This window comes from Hipposideros armiger, unplaced genomic scaffold, assembly GCF_001890085.2.
Source record: "Hipposideros armiger isolate ML-2016 unplaced genomic scaffold, ASM189008v1 scaffold_839, whole genome shotgun sequence".
In the NCBI taxonomy this organism is placed as follows: Eukaryota; Metazoa; Chordata; class Mammalia; order Chiroptera; family Hipposideridae; genus Hipposideros; species Hipposideros armiger.
Window position 1 is genome coordinate 409,541 of NW_017732189.1, and position 7,453 is coordinate 416,993.

Sequence of the window (7,453 nt, forward strand, 5' to 3'; positions counted from 1 at the left end):
TCATAATGAATAAGCCCTCTGATATCAAAAAAGCTTATCAACATTGTTGCAACAAGTTCGGGAACTTTATTGTCCCCCTCCCATGTGCCTAGCCCTGCTCTAGGCACTGGGAGTGCAGCAGTGAACAAACCGAAATCCCTGCTCTTAGGATGTTCAGTGTTTCATTCTGGTGAGTGGAAGCACTGAATAAACAAATAACACTAGAATGTATCAATGGGTGATACTTGTTAAAAAGGAATAAAAAGTACAGGAAAGGGATAAAAAATGACAATGGAGGATATTTTCAGAAGCTCAAAAAGGGAAGATTTTTCTGATAAGGAGGTATTTGAGCAGAGTCCTGGAAAGGAAGGGAAACGACAGAGACTTCTAATAACACTGCAGTATCCTTTATCCTCTTTTTTATTTTTTATATTTATTTTATTTTTTCCCTTTATCCTCTTAATGTCTTTAATAATAGAACCTTCAGAGTCTTTGCTAAGCAAATGAATGATGTTTGTACTGACTACATTTCCCAGCTTTCTTTGCAAATACCTGTGCCATGGACTAGTTTTGGGCCAATTGGATGTGAGCAGAAGAGATGTGTGCAACTTCTGGGTCATCTCCTTAAAGACACTTTCCTTTTCTTTGCTACCTGGGAGATGGTGACAACTGGAGCCACCTTGGAGACCATATTGTGAGATGGCAGCACTGCCCTACCATCCCTGCACTTTTACATGAGATATAGAAATAAAATTCTATTCTGAAATAATTAACTGTTTTGCTGCACTAGCTTAGCTTGTAGTTCAGCTAATGCAAAGAACAAGCTGTGTGGATATCTAGGGAGGCACCTTTCTTTTTTCCTTCCTCCCTTCCTTTCCTTTCCTTCCTTCCTTCCTTCCTTCCTTCCTTCCTTCCTTCCTTCCTTCCTTCCTTCCTTCCTTCCTTCTTTCCTTCCTTCCTCTTTCATCACAGGTTGCCAGCAGCACTTTATTTTTTCTTTCAAACATCCTGTTCTGCAGCTTCCTTGTCCCTTTTTGCCCGGATGCCAAACAGCTGGGCATTGACACTAGTCATGCAAAGACTGGCAAATGCTTTGACGTTTTTCTCCTCCTCTGTGATGACCCTGGCTTTCTCCTTATAGACCTTCCACCATATAGAAGGTGGGCATGACTGGTCCTGTCAGCTGGGTAACCAATTTGAGTTCTTCAGCAGAGCTCTCCCTTCTTGGGGGCCAAGGGCTTCCTGGGGAAATGGATGAGCTTGGAGCAGTACTCCTTCAGGCACTGCACGTTAGCCTGCAGGGACTCCGTGGACTTGTTTCGCCTCCTTGGGTCCACCGAGATCCCAATGGTCCCAGCCACCTTCTTGTGGATGCCGGCCAACCTTAACACCTCCAAGCTGAAGCCCCTGCTGGCTCACATTTTGGCGTGGTTTCTCACTGTGGGGCATCTCACTATGAACCGGGTGGGTCCAGACGCAGGGCGCGGGATGTTGCGTGATTTGGCTTGCCCGGCCTTACATCTGCGGATCTTCCGCGCTTACTTGGTAAACTACGTGGCCCCACTGCAGCCAGTCTTTGTGGAAGTGGGACTTCAGGATCATGGCATTTAGGCTGGGTTCCATGGCTGCTGCCTACGGGCCTTCTCTGCGGGAGAACAGTCACTGGAAAGGCTAAGGGAGGCACCTTTATAAGCAGAAGATCTGGTGTCCACCCAGCCTATGCCGAGGAGCATACTAGGAACGTTCAAGGATCAGCGAAGAGGTGAGTGAGGTTGGAGTGGAGTAGTAGGCGAGGAGGTCAGAAAGTATCAGAGGACAGTCATATAAAGCCTTGGAACCTTCATTGGGGCTTGGAATTTTATTCCTGTGAGTTGNATGTTTGAAAATGTAATACATTCTTTTGAGAATACACTCTCAAAATTCTTTGAAAATCCACTGAGGACTTGTCTTGAGATGGGGGGAAATATCTGAGGATTATTCAATTTACCAAATCTGGTAAATTGGGAGAATAATCAATCCAGTTAGTTATGAAGAACAAGGTGCGAATGATAAAATGTCAAATTTTCTTATGTTACATATTCAGTGATTAGGTACACCTTGTATTTCCATCACAAACAACTGTGGTCCCAGCACTGATGTCCATCAGGGAGTCTACACAGTGACCTAGTAACAGTTCATCTATTTAATGACCAGTGTTTAAGAAAGGACCAAAATGATGATCTAAGGGAAATGTGTTAATTTAGCAGCTGGTGAACTTTGGAGCAAGACAGATGGTGGAAGTAATGATCTTGCATGAACTATTTCCCCTCTCAGCAAAATTGCCAAAAATGTGCTCCTCTGCTATGTTCTGTACTGAGGAGGGGGTGGGAGGAAAGATTCTTTTATTGATGTCTATAGCAGATACATTTTCCCTTAAATGAGATGTAGGTCAGTGATAAGCATGACCTTCATAAGTTTTTTACACATATATTAAATGGGAAAAACAGAACTTCACAATGATAAAAATAACACAATGTTATTTAGCTGGGAATTCTGAATTTATTCTATTTAAAGTTTGATTTTGTTTCTGGTAGAGTTTGGGCCATATGTGGGTACAAGTAGCCAAAATCAGACTTATTTTCTGTCGCTGTCCTCCTTAAAAACCCTGACCAGATCTAGAGGCCCCTGTTGTTGTCACTGGCTCCATTTTCCTGCCAGCCTCCTATGTTCATAACCTTGTCAAACCTCTCCCTTCTTTCATTTAATCCAGAAAATCACCAATTCCATGATTCATTGCTCTACAGGGCTTCTCAAAGCCACACTGTCTTCAGTCTCACAGGCGCAGGCTGGATTGGACCTAAGTATCATATCTAGAAAATAGGAATAGCTTTTTTTCTCTCCCACCTTTAGTTCCTTCCTTATATAAACCATCCTGCCTAGCAGAAAGCTTTATCACTTGTCTTACAGAATTAAATTAGAGCTATTCAGCAAGGGTTCTATCAGCTTGCTACTCAGCTCAATTGTCTTGTATGCCTTTACTGCAGCCATCAAACCTTTACTTTTCCTTCCTTCGATTGCCTTCCACTCCTGAGGCATCCACGGACCATTCAGCCTGGCATGTTCCACCAAGTGATTCCACTTTATCCCTTTTCAACACTGTTCAAGATTGTTCTTTGTCATTTTCCCAGAGTATATGAGGTTTCCATGGTTTCATTCCCACAACTCACCTCAAAATTGTTTTATCCTTTAGACACTGACTTGTACAATACAACTAAAGATTGAAATTAAAAATTTACATGAAATTGTGCTTGCATTTCTACCCACTCCATGAATTGCTCAAGCTTCTTTTGTGCAAGAGTCAGTCTCCATTTTTGATGCTGCACCCAGGCTTCAGGCAGTTTCCATACACAGGACAGTTTTCCATTAGTTCTGTCTCAGTCCAGGATCATCTTTAAAAATCCCACATTTTCCTTTAAAATGTTGAAGTCAGAAAGTCCTTCCCTGTTCTATGTAACCAAACCTCTCTTGCTGGATGTGATCAACTCACTGAACAATTTGATCCTCTTTGTGAAGAGTTTTCTCCATATGGAAACCATTGATTCTAAAAGCTGAGTTTAAAGATAATTCTTTCTTTTCCCCAAATCTTATTATTTCATGTTGTGTGGCAAAGAAGAATTTGAGATTTTTGGAAAGCAATTTCTGTTGACAGACAGACAAGTTGTTAAACAATGAACCTGAAGTTAAGATGTCTACTAAGCTATTCAACTAGGATATGTTTGTTTTTTAAGTACCAGAATTTGTTAAGTAGGTTCACATATATTAACTTATTCTATTCTCACAATAATTCTTTGAGATAGACTTTATTATTCTCATATTATAGACAATGAACCCAAAGCTCAGTGCAGTTAAGTTATATGTTCAAGGTCACTAAGCTACCAAGTGGTAGAGTTAGGATTGGCTAGCCCTTCAGTTTCTTACCATCTAAACCTGAACTCTTTTCTAACACAGATGTTCTATGCCAAGGGCCTCCGATTAGCACTGAGCCTCCTAATGAGAAAGGATGCAAAGGACCATGTAGCATGGTTAACAATGGTGTTGAGGCAAAGAGACTTCATGGGGAATGGGCCATGTTGTTCAGATATTATGTTTAGATGTTCCATATGAATTTGGAACTATTTCTGGACATTAACTCAGTCCCACTTTTTCTCTGTTTATTTATGGGTTAGTACCACAGTCTTAGTTATTGAAGTTTTATGTTTCAGTATCTACTAGGACTGGTCTCTCTTCCTACTATGTTTTTCTCCCAGGTTTTGTTTCTCACTTTATACTTAGTTTATCTAGTTCAAAACAGCATGAAGGTTTTTGGGTCTTGTGTCAAACTCATAGACTAAATTAGGGAGAGTTGATATCTTGATAATATTTTATGTCTTCTTCCTAACACAGAGCATAGTAGGTTTTCTTCATCTGCACTAGTGTTCCTTTGTGTCTCTTTTGTGTTTGCCAGTACTAGTGTCTTCTGTGTTTTTCTAGATCATACAGGGAAATCTTTTTATCACTTTTAAAATAATCTCCTCCTCAGTTCGTTCTCTGTGTTTCAATGTTGCCTTCTTTTCCTCTCTTTTCTCTCTTTCACACAGCATACATGGGTACACATAGCAATTTCTTCATTCACAGGGTTGTCAAGGGTGTTTGAAAGAAATTGAAGAAAAAGTTCCAGGGCCTTCTGTGACAGGCACACAATAAGGTGTTCTTTCTCCCTAGAACAATGGTTCTCAACCTTCCTAATGCCGCGACCCCTTAATACAGTTCCTCATGTTGTGGTGACCCCCAACCATAAAATTATTTTCGTTGCTACTCTNTCCAGGTCGAGCTGTTGCTCATCATCTTAGTTATAGAGGGCGAGCGTCACTGGCCCTCACTGTGGGATGCGAACTGCAGCCCTGCTTCTCAGAGCTGGTGCTCCCAAGAGAGCTCTTAACCAGCTGAGCCACTCCGTCGGCCCTTATGTAATCCTTAATCTATTAATGGTAATGAGTCCTGAGATCAGTTTAGTGGGTGAGGAACAGTGTGTTGGGGGGAAGGAAAGAAGGAAGGAAGGAAGGAAGGAAGGAAGGAAGGAAGGAAGGAAGGAAGGAAGGAAGGAAGGAAGGAGAAATTAAATAGAATGGAATAGAAAATATCAGGGTGCCTCACATGTTCTAAGGATAAAAATCATTTCAGTCATATCTACACATATGCACAGACTTATGGTGTAAGATGTGTTTTCACAGTGAAGCGGTGTGAGCTCCAGCAGCTCACAGGGGGGCAGTCCAGGGTATTTGCATGGAGTTTTTCTCTGCAGAGGTATCACCCCTAATCCCTACTGAGAACAGTGAATCAGCTTATTTGTGCAGAAGCATTCAAAGGGACTTTGGGAACGGAATGACAAAAAGGATGGAAGTGTGGAGAAAGGAGATAGAAGAGATAGAGCTGGGAGTTCAAAGGGAAAAGGGAAAGTGAAATGAAATTGAGAACATTAACGCTGTTGGACAAGAACAATAAGAGTAGACTCAGACCAGAAATCAGCCAGGAAGATAAGCCCAGGTGCTTATCTTATGCTTTCCTGGGTTAAAGAACAAAAGAGAAAACCCAGAAACCAAAACCAAAACCATCCTGTGCTGAGTGTTTCCTCTTCATGTAGTCACTGAGCCAAATCTCCAGCAGCCCCCACCATTGCAGGCTCTTGTGGGAAGAGCCCATGTGTCTCGGCTAGACCTCTGGGCTTGCTGGTATCTAAACCTTGTGACCTCCAGCTGTCTCTATAGGTTGAAATCTGAGTGGGAGGAAGTGAAAAATGACAAGGTACCTGGTCTGAGTGATGAGCAGGGAGGTAGAACGATAAGGGTGCCGTGGTCAGCAGCACACAACCCCCCTGGGCGGTTTCTGTTTAATGCTCGCTGAGGACCCGATGTCCTTGACCCAGACTATCAACTCATCACAAATGCAAGTGCTATCACTATTGAGCACTATTAAATGCTGGGGCACATGGTATTGTCCAACCTGAGTCTCTTGTTAGCTCTGCTTTGCTAATCCACCAAATAAAGCAGTGGCCCTCCAACTGGTACTTCTCTGACACGTAAGGAGAAAGGAAGAAAGGTCCCTTGTGCCTTGGTGGTGGCTTCAGGAGATTTGTTGTTTTTGTTGCTATTTGATTCATCTTGAACACTGTGCAAAGAATGAGAACTCCCAGAAGGTTGGTTGGGAAGTGATGGCTTCCAAAGAGAATGAGCCAATACTCGAGGGTGCGGCTTGGCCCCAGGAGGGGTCAACCTTGCAGAAACTGCTCAGAGGACAGCTCTGTTCATTTTGCTGGCTTTTGAAATGCTGCTCATTTCTGATTCATGTCACACAAGTCAGAGTGTGGCAATTGTGAAGGATGGACTTGGGCTGCGCCTGTAAGCAAACACTGCTAGTGTGTTTCTGATTGCACTGACAATGCCACTCGCTCCTGCGTGTTAACTCATCATGGTTGATTATCAGGACCATGTGCTGATACTGAGCATTCATGTTAATACGTGTATATATTTCTAGCTCTAATTTGATTCAATACCCATACAAGTAGCAATAAAATCTGAATTAAATGTGAGATGACTGCCCCAAAACTAGAGCACAGAGAATTTAGATTAGCTTTGAGAATTTACTAAGAGGGATAGTTACTAAACACTGAAATAGGCTATTAAGGGAAATTGTGGAAGCTGTTTCCCTGGAGAGTCTTAAAATAAGACAATGTCTATTATACAGAAGAAGGTTCCAGGACCTTGACAGAAAGAAGATAGCTTAGTTTGGCTGTCAAGGTTTTCTAACTAAAGTCATAGGTACTCTCTGCTCAAGGTATCTTATACCCAGGTGGCATTTTGATTCCTTAATGCCTTGCTTGCTGATGCTATTTCTGTTAAGAGAGTTGGAAATTTCATTCCATGTCAAATGAGTCAGGTATGAACTTACAGTCAGCTCCACAATGCCTACTTACCACTGTGGGAATGATGAAATAAGGCAATTGTTATTATTGTTTTTGTACCACTATTAAAATTATTATTATTACCTGCCATTTTTGAGCACTCACTACATGTTAGGTACTGTGTTAGCTCTTTATACACTTTACCTCATTTTCCCTTCATAACGTTTAAATGAGTATTATTTTATCTAGACATTTAAACTGAATCTTGGAAAAGCTAAGTAGCCTGCTGATCATATAGCAGGATTCAGACTCAGGTCTGCCTGACTCTAATGCCTGTACTTTTAGGTACCACAAGGTGTGGCTAATGTTTTTAAAACCACGTCGGATCACATATAATGTTGGCCCTTATATGCAATTTCATTGGGCAGCTATGCTCTTCTGTTGGTGCTCAAAAGATGCTGGGTTCTCTTTTGGATTTACCTTCATTTTCACAGGCACTTGAGAGGTTTATAAAGAATGACATGTTTTTGGGCTGGCCGAGTGGCGCGTTGGTTAAGA

General features: G+C 41.9%; 1 pseudogene; it reads right to left on the minus strand.

Annotated features, from left to right (window-relative positions):
* Positions 1-966: 966 nt before the first annotated feature.
* Positions 967-1,602, minus strand: LOC109374593 (60S ribosomal protein L13 pseudogene; annotated as a pseudogene).
* Between the last annotated feature and the right edge of the window lie 5,851 nt (positions 1,603-7,453).